This window comes from Rhinatrema bivittatum, chromosome 2 (genome assembly GCF_901001135.1).
Source record: "Rhinatrema bivittatum chromosome 2, aRhiBiv1.1, whole genome shotgun sequence".
NCBI classification, from domain to species: Eukaryota; Metazoa; Chordata; class Amphibia; order Gymnophiona; family Rhinatrematidae; genus Rhinatrema; species Rhinatrema bivittatum.
The window spans coordinates 198,261,388-198,280,591 of NC_042616.1; positions in this window are offsets into that span (position 1 = coordinate 198,261,388).

Below are 19,204 nucleotides of genomic sequence, written 5' to 3' on the forward strand. Positions count from 1 at the left end.
CTATTTTAATATGTGCATTTTAGTTTACAGCCTTCCTAATTAGAAACACATTACACTATTTCAAATATTTCCAAGTCGGTGGTGTTTGTGTCTGATTTAATCATTTTATAAAATAAAATGTAATTATTTTGGTCTTTTACTATTTAAAAAATTGAATACCATCCTCCTTATAATATAACAAAACAGTGATGCTATAGCCTGAAAAGAAAATTTATAAAATCAATACTATTTTATTTGAGAACTGGGAAAGCTTTAGCAGCTGGTTTTCCTTCTGTGGAACAGGGTAGGATGATGCATATCAGACAACTGCAGCACTTGGTGATGGCCTCTCTTTCACCTGACAGAATTTACTAAAAAATTTGTTTCAAAGGATGAGACTTTCACTAGTGGTTCATGTACTGCTTGCAAGAGCAGAAGACCAAGACAAAGTCCATCTCATTTTGTTTTTATTTTTTCTTTCATTTAAAAAATAGGCTAGAAACCTTGAGCACTACAAATAGTTACGTGTGTGAAATGGATCACATTCTACCTTCTACAATCCACTGAGGGAATGTGTTATCCCATTCTGCTGAACTGCTGCTTCATTCTCATGACATTCCCTAGACTCCTAATATCATTATTAATTCACTGCTACACTGTATTGCTCCCCATTCTAGTACATTGTATCATCTCCATATTACTCCCAGTCCATTGTGACAATGTATTGTCTTTATTCTACCTCAACAATGTATCATGACCATACCCTTAATCTCCTATAACAATGTATCATCTCCCCTTCAGAGATGCCAAGCCATGTACAATCCCCTTCTCTCCAAACTTCTGTAACAACATCACCTCTGTTCTACTAAAACAATGTATCATTGTCATATCATTCGCAACAAACTTCAACAATATAATATCCATATATTTTGTTTTCAATCTGTTGTGGCTACTTTTTTTTTTCCCCATATGCCTTCCTTAATGCACTATGACAGTTTATTATCCCCAATCCACTGCAGTGCACCATCCCCATATCATTTCCATTCCAGTGTGGCAATGTGTCATGCCCATATCTCCATTTCACTAAGGCAATGCATCAGCAGCAGTTTAACCAACATGCCATCCCAACGTCATCCCCAGTCCCCAATGACTATGTGTCATGCTATCTGGAACAATTCTGAGACTACATACCAATATCAAAAGGATTCACCCCACTGAGGTTTTCTTCAAACATTGGAGACCAGTACCTGTTATGCAGCAGTTGCAAAGTACCCATGCTGTAAGCAGATGCAGGAAATTAAAAAATGAAATCTTCACACATTCTTTTCCACTTCTGCCCTCCCAGTTACTCCATCCCTTTCCATTGTAGCTAAAAGTGCAATTTCACAGCATACATACTTTCAGCTGTTGAGAGGAGGGCAGTTTTTAGACTAGGGATTTTAACCAGGTAACTGCACAATTATTTGGCAAATCCCTTTGAAAATTGTCCTCTCCCATCTCCCAGTCTACTACAGAAAGCTTTAGATCCCCATATTATCTCTGCTTAATTACAGCAAAATTACTCTCAATCCACTGTAGCAAGGTGTTAAATCATTCTGACATAATCTCCGATCTACCACAATAATGTGTTATTCACATACAATTGTCAGTGCACTAACCAATATCCTTGGTGTTTTATTAGCTCCAATCCACTGGACAGTTTTTCACTCCATACCATCTTCAATCTACTGAAATGATGTATCTTATATCACTTTCAGACCACTGTGTCCATGTATGATCCCTATATCATCTCCCTATCCAATGTATTATCTCCTATCAACCAAGGTATATCATCCTCCTATGATCCCAAATCTACTTTGATTGTACCCAATCCTTAATGATCGAGGCAATGTATCACGTTCAGAGTATTCAAAATCCACTACACAATGTCTTATTCCCATGTTATTCATGATCTGCTATGGAAATATATCATCCTCCAATCATTACCTGTCTACTACAGTTAAGTATCGTCCCCCCATCCACTATTATTCCATATCATCTCTCTTGCACTTCAACAGTCTATCACTGCCAAATCAATGTGCCATCTCCTTCTCATTCCCAGTTACTATAGCGTTTTAAAAACAGTGATGGTAATTAGCTGTCACAAAGACCTCAGGTGGAAAGATTCCACCTCACAGGTGTGATTAAACACAAGCTAAGCAGGGCCCAAGGTGTGAAGCACCTTCCTAACCACAGGATCCAGACTTCTCAGGAATCCAGCTCACAGTTGCACATGATCACTAAACCACTAGCCAGATGGTGGCTAGGGTCATGAAAAGGTTATATGGCTACAGGGTTAAATATCAGCACCATTTGCAGACTCTAAGCCAGGGAACTTTTCATGACTCCTGCTTCCTATTTTCAGAAATAGCAGACTGAGAGCTATCTACAGAAATAACATTTTTCCAGGAATATGAAAATATGATCACTTGCACTTGTAGCAGGTGGTATGAACCTTTATGGTATTTAGCTAACCACAAAACATTTCCAGGCACCAGAAGTTGGACCCCTCTGGAAGGCACAATCATTTCTACTACATTTTCTGACCTACTTTTTTTTTTTTTTTTTAATTAATTCTTGCTTAGCTTGTTGACTGTAATGTAGAGCTGATAGAAGAAAAGCAATAATTCAGCTAAGGGTCTACTGGTCCTTGAAAACCTTTAACAGTAATGTTTATTTCTGACTTGAATGTTTGGATTGTGCTAATGTTTATGGTTCCAATAGATGATTCCTTGGAGGAGCAAAACCAATGTGAATGCATTCAATAGACCTAATGACATTGGGGAAGGGAGTTATAGTAAAGCATTCTCTTTGTACGTCTCTTCTCTCCCACTCAATTCATGGATACTGGAAATAGGCATGTAAGCAAGCATGTCTCCAGAGCAGCTGACTCATCTGGAGAGAGAATACTGACTAAATACAATTGTGTTTCCTGACATCCTCTGGAAGGAGCTAGTAATCTGATTACTCTGCATTATCACTTACATCTCAATAGACAACCTATGAGGTTGGCTTACACAATAGGCCAAACTACCACATAACTTCTCATAGAGCTGTGAAATATAATCTCTGGTCAGCCCAAATCAATTCAGGCACATTCTCTCAGTCAGCTCTTCTATATTTGCTCGGCATGATCGAAAGGCAGAATATAAAGCAAATAAATAAATACTATGCTTTGGGAAGCTCAGCATCTCATGAAATGTAAATAAAAGGGTAGATGTACCCTGTGTTGAGTCCCGGAAGTGGATCCTTAGGCCGACCGGCGAAGAGGGATGGTCGGGAGGCAGAACATGCACAGCCGAAGATGGATCTTCACCTGGAAACCTGCGACGCCCCCAGAGGAGCTGTTGACGCCCGGGTCGCTAGGGCTTAGGTGGCTTCGCCCTGGAAGTCCGAGGTCCCCCCAGGAGGAGCCCGTAGGGACCCGGACTGCTGGGACTTAGGTGAGAATACGAGCCGAGGTCAAGGCAGGCAGCAGAAGACAGAAGCATGGAGACGTACCGAGGTCAAGGCAGGCAGCAGAAGTCAGAAGCGTGGAGACGTACCGGGGTCAAGGCAGGCAGCAGAAGTCAGAAGCGTGGAGACGTACCGAGGTCAAGGCAGGCAGCAGAAGTCAGAAAAACAGGAACAGGAACGCTGAAACTGGCAGGCAGGATCAGGAACAGCAACTAACACTCAGGAGCGACCACGTTGCAAGGCAAAGCAGGAAGGAGCACTGCAGACTTAAATCCCCCGCCGGCGCTGACGTCAGGAAGAGGGCGGTTCAGCACTTCTGGGTGCTGGACCTGTAAAAGGATGGCCTTCGCGCGTGCGCGCGCGTTCCTTGCAGGGGGAGGAGTCGTGATCGGGCCTTGGCAGCGTCGGCGGCGTCTCCCTCGTGGAGACGCCGCTGCCATGCGGCCAGGCCGGCCCCAGATCCCGCGGCTCGTGGTAGTGCGGAGGGAACCCCGGTGGAGGTAAGGATAAAGGTGGATAAAGGTGGATAAAGGTGAACCGGTAGATATAGTATACTTGGATTTTCAGAAGGCGTTTGACAAAGTTCCTCATGAGAGGCTTCTAGGAAAAGTAAAAAGTCATGGGATAGGTGGCGATGTCCTTTCGTGGATTGCAAACTGGCTAAAAGACAGGAAACAGAGAGTAGGATTAAATGGGCAATTTTCTCAGTGGAAGGGAGTGGACAGTGGAGTACCTCAGGGTTCTGTGTTGGGACCCTTACTGTTCAATATATTTATAAATGATCTGGAAAGAAATACGACGAGTGAGATAATCAATTTGCAGATGACACAAAATTGTGCAGAGTAGTTAAATCACAAGCAGATTGTGATAAATTGCAGGAAGACCTTGTGAGACTGGAAAATTGGGCATCCAAATGGCAGATGAAATTTAATGTGGATAAGTGCAAGGTGATGCATATAGGGAAAAATAACCCATGCTATAATTACACGATGTTGGGTTCCATATTAGGTGCTACAACCCAAGAAAGAGATCTAGGTGTCATAGTGGATAACACATTGAAATCGTCGGTTCAGTGTGCTGCGGCAGTCAAAAAAGCAAACAGAATGTTGGGAATTATTAGAAAAGGAATGATGAATAAAACGGAAAATGTCATAATGCCTCTGTATCGCTCCATGGTGAGACCGCACCTTGAATACTGTGTACAATTCTGGTCGCCGCATCTCAAAAAAGATATAATTGCGATGGAGAAGGTACAGAGAAGGGCTACCAAAATGATAAGGGGAATGGAACAACTCCCCTATGAGGAAAGACTAAAGAGGTTAGGACTTTTCAGCTTGGAGAAGAGACGACTGAGGGGGGGATATGATAGAGGTGTTTAAAATCATGAGAGGTCTAGAACAGGTAGATGTGAATCGGTTATTTACTCTTTCGGATAGTAGAAGGACTAGGGGACACTCCATGAAGTTAGCATGGGGCACATTTAAAACTAATCGGAGAAAGTTCTTTTTTACTCAACGCACAATTAAACTCTGGAATTTGTTGCCAGAGAATGTGGTTCGTGCAGTTAGTATAGCTGTGTTTAAAAAAGGATTGGATAAGTTCTTGGAGGAGAAGTCCATTACCTGCTATTAAGTTCACTTAGAGAATAGCCACTGCCATTAGCAATGGTTACATGGAATAGACTTAGTTTTTGGGTACTTGCCAGGTTCTTATGGCCTGGATTGGCCACTGTTGGAAACAGGATGCTGGGCTTGATGGACCCTTGGTCTGACCCAGTATGGAAATTAAGGACCCGGTCATTAAGGCGGCGACCGGGGCTGCAACAGTACCCCCTCTCCTACGCCCCCTCCGTAGGGGTCCTGGCTTCCCAGGGTTGTCCTGATGAAACTGAACTAGCAGTGACTTGTCCAGGATGTTCCGGGCAGGTTCCCAAGAATCCTCCTCGGGTTCCGCATCCCTCCCATGCTAGAAGGTACTCCCAGCGGCGGGCATGGAAGCCTACGTCCAGTACTTCCCATACCTGATACGTGGGTTCCTCGGTAGAAGAGGTGGATACTGCATCTGTTGTTGGACGATGGAAGCGGGAAAGCACCACTGGCTTCAAAAGTGATACGTGGAACACGTTGTGTATGCAAAGAGATGAAGGGAGATGAAGTCTGTAGGACACTAGACCTATTCGTTCTGCTACTTGGAAAGGACCACAGTATCTAGATGCCAACTTCCGAGATCGGCCTGGCAGCTGAAGATTTTTGGTACTCAACCAGACTTTGGTACCAGGTAGGAACACTGGTGCTGGACGGCGGTGGCGATTGGCACATCTTCGTGCTCTCTCTGCGGATGTGATAAGTCGTTGCTGGATTGTCTTCCAACGGCGATGAATCTGATGGGCTACTGTTAGTGCTGCTGGTGAAGGGACGGTAATCGGAACAGGTACTGGCGGTCTTGGGTGGCGACCAAATACTATCTGAAAGGGGGATTGTCCAGTGACAGAGTGAGTATGATTATTATAGGCGAACTCGGCCCAAGGAAGAAGAGAAACCCAATTATTTCCCTTCTCGGAGATGAAACTTCGAAGGAAAGTCTTCAAAGACCTGTTCATCCGCTCAGTCTGTCCATTACTCTGAGGATGGAAGGCAGTGGATAGATTTAGCTGTACTCCGAATTTCTTGCAGAGAGCCCGCCAGAATCGAGCGGTGAATTGGGGCCCCCTGTCGGATACTATACTTTGCAGAAGTCTGTGGGCCCAGAAGATGTGCTGCGTGAACAGGAGCGCCAGTTCAGGCGCCGAAGGAAGCTTGGGTAAGGGTACCAGATGCACCATCTTGGAGAACCGATCCACGGTGACCCATATCACTGAATGTCCCTCTGATGGTGGCAGATCCACCACAAAATCCGTGGTGATGTGAGTCCACGGTTCGGTGGGTATGGGTAGTGGCTGTAAGAGGCCCCACGGCCGGCCGCAAAGAGGCTTTTGTCTGGCACAGACTGGACAAGAATCCACTTACAGGCGTACATCTTGCCTCACCTTGGGCCACCAATAATAGTGGTTTAACAGATCGAGCGTCCTCTCTCTGCCGGCGTGGCCCCCTGAGAGGGAGTCATGAGCCCACCCGAGGACTCTCCTGCGATCTCTGCGGGGAACAACCACTCTCCCAAGAGAGGACACAGTGGTACTGGCTACTTGAATCTTGGCGGGATCAATGATGTATTGAAGGGGTTCCTCTTTTCCCTCTTGAATGTCATAACGAGACAAGGCATCTGCTCTGACGTTCTTTGAGGCCGGGCGATACTTGAGGACGAAGTCAAACCGGCTGAAGAAAAGCGACCAGCGCGCCTGTCTGGGATTGAGTCGTTGGGCCTGATTCAGAAATTCCAAATTTTTATGGTCTGTGTAGACTGTAACAGGATGAAGAGACCCCTCCAGCCATTGTCTCCACTCTTCCAGAGCTAATTTAATTGCAAGTAACTCCTTGTCTCCTATTCCATAGTTGCCCTCGGCGGGTGTAAACTTCTTGGAAAAATAGGAGCAAGGTAGTAGATGTCCGGAACTAGAGTTCTGAGACAGGACTGCCCCGACGGCTATGTTGGAGGCATCCACCTCCACGAAGAAGGGCCGTGTCGGGTCCGGGTGACGTAAACAGGTGTCACGGAGAAAAGCCTCCTTTAAATCCTCAAAGGCTTTACACGCCTCGATAGGCCATACTCGAGCGTCTGCACCCTTCCTGGTTAGCGTGGTGAGCGGTGCCACCAACCGTGAATACTGGGGAATGAAATGCCGGTAGAAATTTGCGAATCCTAGAAAGCGTTGCAAAGCCTTCAGACCCACCGGCCGGGGCCAATTTCTGATGGCAGATACTTTGCTGGGATCCATGCGAAACCCTGTTGCTGAAACAATGTACCCTAAAAAGGGCAGTGACTCCTGCTCAAAGAGACACTTCTCAAACTTTGCATATAAATGATGATCCTGAAGAATCTGAAGTACCTGTCGAACATGTCGCCGATGGGAGATCAAATCGGGGGAGTAAATGAGGACGTCATCCAGGTACACAATTACACAAGATTGCAGTAGTTCCCGAAGGATCTCATTCATTAAGTGTTGGAACATGGCAGGGGCATTGCAGAGTCCGAATGGCATAACTAAGTATTCATAGTGCCCGTCCCGGGTATTGAAAGCGGTCTTCCATTCATCCCCGGGACGGATACGGACTAAATTGTAGGCACCCCGTAGGTCCAACTTAGTGAATACTCGTGCTCCCTGGAGTTTGTCTAATAGCTCAGGAAATAGAGGTAACGGGTAGCGATTCTTCTTGGTAATGGTGTTGAGTCCTCGATAATCAATACATGGCCTCAAGGACCCGTCTTTTTTGGCGACAAAGAAAAAACCCGCCCCTGCGGGAGACTTCGAGGGTCGGATGAACCCCTTGGCAAGATTTTCGGTAATGTAATCCGACATGGCTCGAGTTTCGGGTTGAGACAAGGGGTACACTCTTCCCCGAGGCGGAGTAGAACCAGGAAGCAAATCAATCGCACAATCAAAGGGGCGATGTTGGGGTAATAATTCCGCCTTTTCCTTAGAAAATACATCGGCAAAATCTGCATACGGGGACGGCAGTAGAGGCCCAGTATGTGCCAGTGGAATTCGTTGCGACCACGTTGCAAGGCAAAGCAGGAAGGAGTACTGCAGACTTAAATCCCCCACCGGCGCTGATGTCAGGAAGAGGGCGGTTCAGCACTTCCGGGTGCTGGACCTGTAAAAGGACGGCCTTCGCGCGCGCGCGCGCGTTCCTTGCAGGGGGAGGAGTCGTGATTGGGCCTTGGCAGCGTCGGCGGCGTCTCCCTCATGGAGACGCCGCTGCCATGCGGCCAGGCCGGCCCCGGATCCCGCGGCTCATGGCAGTGCGGAGGGAACCCCGGTGGAGGTAAGGACCCGGTCGTTAAGGCGGCGACCGGGGCTGCAACACCCTGAGTCACCGAGATCTAACTCAAATGCACATTCATCAGCCTCTTTGTACTTATTTTATACAGGCCACTGTTAATGTGCACAGGACATCTTTCAGTTGTGCCAAGGGACTGCTCTTTCCTCCAGCTGGTCCTCCTAGATGGGCATATGTGCTGAGGTGCTCAAGGTGCTGTCTTTTTAAAGTGTTGATTAAAGACGCTGAAAGAGGTCTTTTTCCAGCTCCTTTTTTTTCAATCCCATTCCCATGTGTTATATTCTGGTATATTTGTAGACCCTGGATCGGGATGAGAGCTGACTCCACCCACAGGGAGGAGCCTCCACCCACAGGGAGGATTCTCTGGTCAGGAACGAGTTCAGAGTAGCGAAGCAAGCATCTCCGAGGAGTGGAATTCAGCAGGAAGGAAGTCCTTGCTAACTCGTAGGTAGCTCAGACCGGCTGGCTCAAATACACGCAGACAGATGATATCATGCAGAGGGGACGACCCCGAGGTTCCTGCCATGACATGAATAAGATGGGGCCTGGCGCAAGCACGTGTCTTAGGTAATACCTGATTCAAGATGGTGGATGGGATAGCTCACGCCATCCCAGGGATGCTGAGGAGAGCGCCATGGAGAGGTAGAGGTCTCCAATTGTCCGATAATTACTGGTGCAGGCAAAAAGGAGGTGAGCACCAGAGATCACAGCCATCTGGTCCGATGGGCACAACAGTACCCCCCTTTTTAGGGCCCCTCCCAGGGGGTGTTGGCTTCCTAGGATGAGTTAGATAAAATTGATGTAACAAATCTTTGTCGAGGATATTTTTTGAAGGCTCCCAGGTGTTTTCTTCTGGCCCATATCCTTCCCAGGATATGAGGTACTCCCAGTGCTTCCCACATTTGTGAATGTCTAGAATGTCCTCCACTTGGTATCTAATATTCTCCTCGGCATCAAGAGGTTGAGGATCTGGAGTCTTGGTAGAGAACTCGGAGAGGACAAGCAGCTTCAAGAGAGATATGTGGAAAGCATTAGGCATCCTCATGGATACGGGTAAGTGCAAGCTGTAAGTTACTGGTCCCAGACGACGTGATATGGAGAAGGGCCTGATATAGCATGGGGTGAAATGCACAGATGGCAGCTTGAGATGGAGGAGCTTGGTGCTGAGCCAGACTTTGTCTCCTGGTGGAAATTGTGGTGCTGCTCTGTGGTGAGCGTCATAACATCTCTTGGCCCATTGACCCACCTTTTGAAAGAGGCCCTTGGTCTGATTCCAGAGTCGATGGAGTTCTTCAGCCGAATGAAGCCTGGGCTGCAGGTGATGGTACCGACAGAGGTATAGGTAAAGGAGGTAATGGCTGACGGCCATACACAATCTGAAAAGGTGTAGATCCAGTAGCGGCTGAGGGATGTGAGTTCAAGGCAAACTCTGCCCAAGGAAGTAATTCTGCCCAGTCGCTTTGTTGAGAGTTGACATAGGAGTGAAGGAACTGCTTAAGTATGCTTAAGTATGCGATTGGTTCTCTCGGTTTGACCATTAGACTGTGGGTGGTATGCTGACATTAGATCTAAAGAAATGTTGAATTTTTTACACAGGGCTCACCAGAATTTAGCCGTGAACTGTACTCCTCTGTCCGATAGGATGTGCTTCAGCATGCCATGCAGGCAGAATATGTGTCGTATAAATAGCTTGGCTTATTCTGGGGCAGATGGCAACCCCGGTAAGGCCACAAAGTGAGCCATTTTTGAGAAGCGATCAACTGTGACCCATATGGTGCTGTTCCCGCTTGAGATGGGTAGATCAACAACAAAATCCATCGTGATGTGTGTCCAAGGTTCCTCTGGAGCTGGTAAGGGCTGGAGGAGACCCCAGGGGTGTCCTGCCGGAGGCTTTTGTCTTGCACAAGTGGTGCAAGACAAGTGGTGCAAGACTCCATGGATGCACATATGTCCTCCTTCATAGAAGGCCACCAGTAATAGTGCTGTAAGGTGGATAGCGTAAGGAATTGCCCAGAGTGACCGGCTAAGCGGGACTCATGAGCCCATTTCAGAAGTTTCTTTCTCTGGCTCTGGGGCACCACTGTCTTTCCAGCTGGTACAGAATGAGTAGCGGCCAACATCACCTTTTCTGGACTGATGATATGGCGAGGTTCGTCATCTGGAGTGAAAGAGCATGAGAGGGCATCTGCATGGATATTCTTGTCTGTGCAGGAAGTCAAACCGGTTGAAAAATAAAGACCATCTGGCTTGTCAATGAATCAGTTGCTGCACATGATGCAGATAGTCTAAATTTTTGTGGTCCGTGTATACAGTTATCTGATGTTGTGCCCCTTCAAGCCACGGGCACCACTCTTCAAAAGCCAGCTTAATAGCCAACAACTCTTTATCTCCTATATCATAGTTCCTCTCAGCTGGAAACGCCGGGAAAAAAAAGAGCAAGGGTGCAGTGTCTGAGTATCGCTGTTCTGGCTGAGCACGGCTCCTGTTTCGACATTGGAGACATCAACCTCAACAATAAACAGCCGTCGAGGGTCCGGGTGCCGAAAGCATGGCTTTTTGAGGAAGGCTTCTTTGAGGGTCTGAAAGGCAGCAACTGCTTCAGGTGACCACTGTGAAGGGTTAGCTCCTTTCTTAGTCATGGCAGTGAGTGGTGACGTCAGGGTGGAATAATGCGGAATGAATGAGTGATAATAATTGGTGAAGCCAAGGAATTGGCGAAGTGCCTTTATGCCAGTGGGTTGAGGCCATTCCTGTATGCTTTTGGTTTTTTGTGGGACAATCTGGAATCCTCTGCTATACACCATGTAACCCAAGGAGGGAACAGAATCTTGATGGAAGGCACATTTTTCAAGTTTAGCGTAGAGATGGTTCTCCCGTAGTCTCTGCAGAACTTTGGTGACATCCACTTGATGGCTTTGCAGATCTTGGGAAAAAATCAGTATGCCATTTAAATACACAACCACTCATTGGTACAGCATATCTCGCAGAATCTCATTCATCATATTTTGGAATATGGCCGGAGCATTACATAAGCCAAAGGGCATGATCATATACTCAAAATGGCCATCTCGGGTATTAAAGGCCATTTTTCTACTTCTCTCCTTGATGAATACGGACCAGATTATAGGCCCCTTTTAGATCCAGTTTTATAAAGATCTTGGCTCCCTGGAGCCTGCCGAATAACTCTGAGATCAGAGGTAGGGGATTAAGGTCCTTGATGGTAATTTAGTTTAGTCCTCTGTAATCAATACATGGACACAGGGATCCATCTTTTGGCCGATAAAAAAGAATCCTGCACCAGCGGGTACTTGGAAAGTCGGATGAATCCTTTTTGCAAGTTTTCTTGGATATAGGCCGACATAGCCTTAGTTTCTGACAGAGAAAGTGGGTATACCCTTCCTCTAGGGGGCTCTGAGCCTGGTTTCAGATTAATAGTACAGTTGAAAGACTGGTGTGGTGGTAGTACATCAGCTGCTTCCTTTGAAAACACATCCTGAAAGGATGCGTATTGTGGCGGCAAGCCTGGAAGAGAAGCGGTGGTAGACAGGCAGGGTATAGGTGTTACACTCTTCAGACACCTGTCGTGACAAGCCATATCCCAATGCAAAAGTTCCATGGTGCTCCAGTCAAACTGGGGTGTGTGATCTTGCAGCCACGGGAGGCCAAGTACTATAGGGTGAATGGCCTTGTCAAGAATCAAAAATGAGATGGTCGCCATATGAAGAGCACCAGTGCATAAGCAAATTGGTTGGGTAGCCTGGGATACATTCTTCAGGTAATGGTTCACCATGTATAGAAGAGAGGAGCAGCAGAGTAGGCATCAGAATGGCAGGAATTCGTAGATGTATCACGAGCCTTTTAAGTATAAAATTACCACCGGCTCTGCAATCAACAATTGCAAGGGTCTGGAATTCAAGGGTCCTGGAGATGATTGAGACTGGGAGTGTCAGTGGAGGAGCTGGTGTAGTAAGACCTAGGAAGAGTCATCTGGCAGATCCTAGGTCTGCATGTTTCCCGGACAAATGGGGCAGGATTGAACCGCATAGCCAGGTTGACCGCAGTACATACAGAGGCCCATTCTCTTATGGTAGCACCATTCCTTGGCAGTTAAATGGCTGTGGCCTAATTGCATGGGTTCATCTTCTTCGGGAATTGGTGTAGGCTGGGTCTGTGCTGCAGGTGTGGCTCGTAGATGCGTACTCACAGAGAGGTGTTTCTTAGGGTTCTTAACCTCTTGGGATCATTCCCGTAGGTGACGATCAATTCTCCAGCAAGATCTAAAAGTGAGTCCAGGGTGTCAGGTAATTCACATGCTGCCAATTCATCTTTAATACGGGAGTTAAGGCCCTCAAGGAAAATCACATGTAGACACTCTAGATTCCAATGAAGCACTGAAATAGAGTCTTGAATTCAATTATGTAGTCCGGAAGTGGCTTGGTTCCTTGTTGGAGATGTAACAGAGTGGATCCAGCGACTGTCTTGCATGCAGGGTCATCAAATACTGACTTAAAGAGAGCAAGAAAACCTGGCAAGTCGCTCAATATCAGATCATTGCATTCCCAGAGAGGTGAAGCCAAAGCCAGAACTCTCCCATCTAAAAGAGACAGGATATACGTGGTCTTGGATACCGCAGTAGGGAAGTAGGTTGGTAGTAAAGAAAAGTGCAATCAGCACTGATTGAGGAAGCCTCTACATACCAGGGAATCTCCTGAGAAGTGAGTAGGGGCTGGCAGTGGTACTGCAGTTCGTCCAGAAATCACTGATGATGAGGCATCTTTATCAGATGTACTCGGTGTATCCAGTCGTGAATTCAACTGATGGAATGCACTAGTCAAGGTTTCTAAAGTCCTCTGTTGTTCAGCAATACTTTGGGTCAGACCAGGGATGGCCTGAAGGGCTGAGACCTGAGCCAGGTCCATGGAGTTAGCAATCTGTTATGTTCTGGTATATTTGTAGATCCTGGATCGGGGTGAGAGCTGACTCCACCCACAGGGAGGAGCCCTATGGGGACTCACCTCAATAGGCGTGGCCTTAGCTGAGACTGGCACAACAGTAATAGACTTTATTATACTGGAAATAGAGAGGATCCCTCCAGTGGGATAGATGACACAGTCCTGAGATATGGATGGCTCATAGATGATATCCCCAGAAGTGGTCCGCGGAGCAGGGTACGCCGGGGAATCCCTCCTTGCTGGAGTCTCCTGAAGGATCCAGTAGTGGCCTGCAGCGCGGGGTATGCAGAGGATCACAGGAGAGGTGTTGAGAGTAGAGCAGGAGGTCAGCAAAGCTGTAGAGCTGATGGTACTCACTCTGAAGTGTGTAAGGAAGGTTGCTGAGGTGATCATGGTAGTGGCCCGAGGCACAGAGTACACCGGAGGTTCCATCAGCAGAAGGTAGTGAAGTCACAAAGCTGAACCAGACAAGCCTGGAGTAGGAGTAGAGAGATTCCAGGCAAGAGGCCCTCCGAGGAGCAGATAGCCAGAACGTGACAAGGTCCCCGAGGACGGGTTCCTAAAGCATTCAAGTCTCTGGTCAGGAACAAGTTCAGCGTAGCGAAGCAAGCATCTCTGAGGAGTGGAATTCAGCAGGAAGGAAGTCCTTGCTAACTTGTAGGTAGCTCAGACTGGTTGGCTCAAATACACGCAGGCAGATGATATCATGCGGAGGGGATGCCCCCGAGGTTCCTGCCATGACGTGAATAAGATGGGGCCCGGTGAGCGCACCTTAGGTAATACCCAATTCAAGATGGTGGACGGGATTGCCCACACTGCTGAGGAGAGTGGCATGGAGAGGCAGAGGTCGCCAATTGTCCGAGAATTACTGGTGCAGGCAAATAGGAGGTGAGCAACCGAGGTTGCAGCCATCTGCGACCGACGGGCGCAACACTATGTGACTGTATAGAGTAAATAATAAAGAAAGAGGTTGCACGGGCAGTATCCTATGATTTTCTGCATGAGGAAAATGAAATAAAATAATAATATGATTTTCCTCCTGATTGAAATAATGAGAATCATGAGGGCAAAGGGGACCTGGACTTAATCTTGCCTAAGCAGGGCTGCCTGCTCACTGTGGCCAAATGGGCACCCAGAGACCAGCAGACCAGAGTTGTATCTGAGGAATCCTTAGTTGCCCTAACAGCGGCCAGGAATCCTGCAACTCTAAGGGACCGGAAATTGATAAGGATCCTGAATCCCCAGGTGCTGGATATCTGCCAGGCGAGGCTTCTGCATCTCTCTGTCCCTTGTAATAAGTGACGGCCTTGCAGGATTTGATAGCTGCTGTTCAGTAGGGTTTGGCATATACCCCATGAACACTGGATTGCACAGGAGAATGACCACCCTGGCACAGAGCATCCCAGTCCTAGGTCAAATCCCAAATCTGGTCAAAGTCACTCACATGGATTGAAATAGAGGTCTAAACCAGCCCAAGCAGCAGTCAGAATGCTGGCTCGATGTTCACCCTGGTCAATAAGTGCCCTCTTATTCTTTAATATTTCAATGTACTGTGAATGGGGGCATATGACAAGAAGCAGCTTGAGCAGAAGGCAGTCATTCACAGGCAAGACAGTTTGTGGACCTGCTCGCCCTGACCCTTTCTTAACACTACTGTCTCAGAATAACTATGTGTAAGGTTGTCAACAAAGTATCCCTTCTTTTATATGCCACATTTCTTGGGGGTCCAGGATGGATCCTTAGATTGCTTTAGAACTAACAGAGATGAAGCGTAGTGAAAGAGGAGCTAGTCCCATACTCCATGCATTTCACTGAAGATTTGATTAAAGTATGAAGGGTGTATTTCTGATTGGAGTCAGAGTAAGGAAGGACTGCCAGATTAGGAGATCTGCTTTCAGAGTTGCCGCTTGGAAGGAGTCAGTAGAGGTTCATCTGTTCAGGGCAGTGTTCCAGTTCATGTTACTGGACTACAGAGATGTGCACATCAGCAAACAGATGCCAAGAAGGGGAGAGCCCAGGAAGGGTCCCATCTCCTAGGAGTACCTCACAGCTAGTATGTATTGGAGGAAGAAAACCCCTACTGAGTGAAGATTTGCAGTGAGTGTAACAATTTGGACTGTGCACTGCCTTTTGTTTTTGCTGTATGGATTGCACTATTCTTCAGCATGCACTCTATTGATTTTATTCATCTGCATTCCAGTAAAGGATTTATTTTTGGGACACCACTAGACCATGTGGCAGTGTGTTATTCATACTGGAAAGTATAAGAAGCCTCCTAACAGCTCAAAGACTTTAACTCTCCTAACAGCTGGAAAGACTTTAAATCTCTCCCTCCCCAGTCAGGAAATAACCTGGGATCATAGGTCAAAACTTGTCCTCTGCACTCCCAAGTGAGCCCTAAGCCCTATTAGTTGATGGAACAAGGGTTACCTTGGAAATGGCTTAGCACAGAGTGGGTCCAGTAACATTCCTCCCCCCTCCCCAATGAAGTGTATGTTTGACTCAGCGTTCTATAGAGAGGATGAACTCTGCGAATCCTATACTGGATCCTGAGCAATTCCTGAATTCAGACAGCAAAGCAGCTTCCAAAACCCTGTTACGGCATCACATCTGCTGCTCCAAGGCTGGGATCCTTATGACCTTGATCCTCGTTCATGTTCATCCCTTGCTTGGGACCCTTTTGAGGCAGATGATTAGTGGAAAGTGAGTACTAATGCTGTTACCTAAACACAGCTTGCTTAGTATAACCATGCCTGTTAAAAATTAAACACATGCCTGCCGGAACAGAGCTTGTGTGACTGGCTAGCAGGTTGTCATCTGGATAAGCCAGAGATTAGCAATGTACGTGAACTGGCATCTCTCCTTCCCTGGGCTACAGTGCCTGAAAAATACTCTGCCAATGAGATTTGCGCTGATCTGTTCTGGGAGGCCATGCACCCCTATGGCAGGGAGGACTTCGATCAGCCCTGCATTGCTCTCCAGAATTACATGGAACCTCCCCCCCCCACCGCACCCTTCACAAGAATCAGCTTCAAGAAAGAAATCTAGGCTGAGGGTGGAGGTGAAGGTAGGGACTCACAATGCTCCCTTGAAGGGGCACCTTCGAAAAGCTCTCATTCCTGCCAGGCTTTTGGGCTGATACAGTACAGTGCGCTCCGATGGAGCGCACTGTACTGTATCAAGGGTTAACAGTGCGCTCCGATGGAGCGCACTGTACTGTATCAAGGGTTAACAGTGCGCTCCGATGGAGCGCACTGTTAACCCTTGATTGGACGCACGTTTTCGACGCGCTAGCATTACCCCTTATTCAGTAAGGGGCCGAAAACGCGCGTCCAACCCCCCCCCCCCCCAAATCTAATAGCACCCGCAACATGCAAATGCATGTTGATGGCCCTATTAAGTACTCCTGTGCGATTTAGAAAGGAAAATGTGCAGCCAAGCTGCACATTTTACTTTCAGAAGTTAGCGCCTACCCAAAGGTAGGCGCTAATTTCTTCGGGCACCGGGAAAGTGCACAGAAAAGCAGTAATAACTGCTTTTCTGGGCACCCTCCAACTTAATATCATGGCGATATTAAGTTGGAGGTCCCAAAAATTACCAAAAGTAAAAAAAAAAAAATAAATAAAATTTGAAGTTGGCCTGCGGCTCGCGGGTCGAAAACCGAATGCTCAATTTTGCCGGCGTCCGGTATCCGAACCCGTGGCTGTCAGCGGGCTCGAGAACCGACGCCGGCAAAATTGAGCGTTGGCTGTCAAACCCGCTGACAGCCGCTGCTACGGTCCAAAAGGAGGCGCTAGGGATGCGCTAGTGTCCCTAGCGCCTCCTTTTACCTGTTTTTACCGCCAGGCCTAATTTGCATACTGAATCGCGCGCACAGGAGATTGGCCTGTGCGCGCGCCATGAATCTCCCGCAGACTTTACTGTATCAGCCTGTTTGTGTGGCCAAATGTGACCCATCCAATCAGCCTTCGGGGAGGTAGGGAGGGAAAGCAGGGATTAAAAAATTAGGAAAACATTCTGTGAGGGGATGAACCTTGAGGCAAAAAATCTTAACAGGAAAAAAATAAAATAAATAAATGTTTTAAACAGTCTGGCAGTAAAAATATAACAGATCCTTGAACTCTTTCAACAAGTATATTCTTTTTAAACAATGCTTCCAGAAAAAAAATTACATTTATACACTCCTACATGTACTTAAACAATCATTAGAAATGTCAAGCAGTTTAAACCTTTTTCCTTAATGCAAAATACCTTGAACCACTATTAATATTATATTATTTTTCTTATAGAATCTTATACCATTTCCAAGAGATTCAGATAAGTATTGCCTTTGAATATTTCTTGCTTTACTCTAATTGTGTGTATACTCTCAAACTGGTATGTTTAAGAAAATGATTCTTTGTATTGCTTTTTTTTTTTCTACACAGGCTCTCCACATACAGCATCCCTGGAGATAAGTATCTTCATTAGCTTTTGTTACCTTTCTGTGTACTAGACTGGCCAGATCCAGTATGTGTGTCCTTAAGGGTGTGTAAACTTATCTCTGGTCTTTTATTCAAGTAGACGCTTGGCTGCGGTGGTCTCTGTAGTAGCCAGCATCTTTGGGCAATTGATCCTAAGACAGTGAGAGATGGTCTTTCTGTCAGGATTACCCACTATCTGCCTATACCAAATCAATAAAAGAAACAAACTCTCTGTGTCTGAAAATCTTCAGCAAGCTAATCAAACTGGTTTGTTAGCTAAGCAGCATAAAAAGAATAAGCAAACATTCCTTACCTTGGACATTATTTAAAGGGGTACAACACACATTCAGTTTTACAAATCTTCACCCTTCTGTCTTACAAGGAACCCCCGCTGGACTTTTGGCAAGTCTTGTGGGGGTCAGGAGGCCCCCCCAAGCTGGCCAAAAGTTCCTGGGGGTCCAGTGGGGGTCCGTGAGCGATTTCCTGCCACGAATCGTTTTCCGTACGGATAATGGCGCCGGCCATATGCGTATGGCCGGCGCCATTTTCCATACGGAAAATGGCGCCGGCAGGAGATCGACTGCAGGAGGTCATTCAGCGGGGGTCAGGAACCCTCGCTGAACGACCTCCTGCAGTCGATCTCCTGCCGGCGCCATTATCCGTACGGAAAACGATTCGCGGCAGGAAATCGCTCACGGACCCCCGCTGGACCCCCAGGAACTTTTGGCCAGCTTGGGGGGGCCTCCTGACCCCCACAAGACTTGCCAAAAGTCCAGCGGGGGTCCGGAACGACCTCCAGCAGTCGAATCGTGTTGGTCTATGGCCGCCGCCATTTTGCGGCAGCCATTTTGCAAAATGGCGCCGGCTGAAGACGACGCGATTCAATAGCAGGAGGCCGTTTCGGACCGCCGCTCTACCCCAGGGTAATTTAAGGCATTTGGGGGGGGGGGGGGGTTGGGGGGGGGGGGGGATTTAATTTAAAGGGTCGGGGTGGGTTTTAGGGGGTTTTAATGTGCCGGCTCACGATTTTAACGATTTTCACGATACTTTACACACCCAAATGGCAACAATACGATTCCCTCCCCCTCCCAGCCGAAATCGATCGTTAAGACGATCGAGGACACGATTCACATCTCTACTGTACAGGACTTCTGCCCTAGTCAAGCTACACCCAGTTTCTTCTTCTAATCATTTTTTCAAAACTCTTTGTCCTCAGGGAGCAGATCTCTGCTTTAATGGCATCACAACAATAGTGCCACTGCAGAAGTTTTCAACAGACCTTATTGCTGCAGTAATAGCTTTCTCCGTTCCATGGCACTGGCACCGGCCACTTCTATTTGATTTTTTTACATTTTTTAAAATAGATGTGCTACCCCAAAAA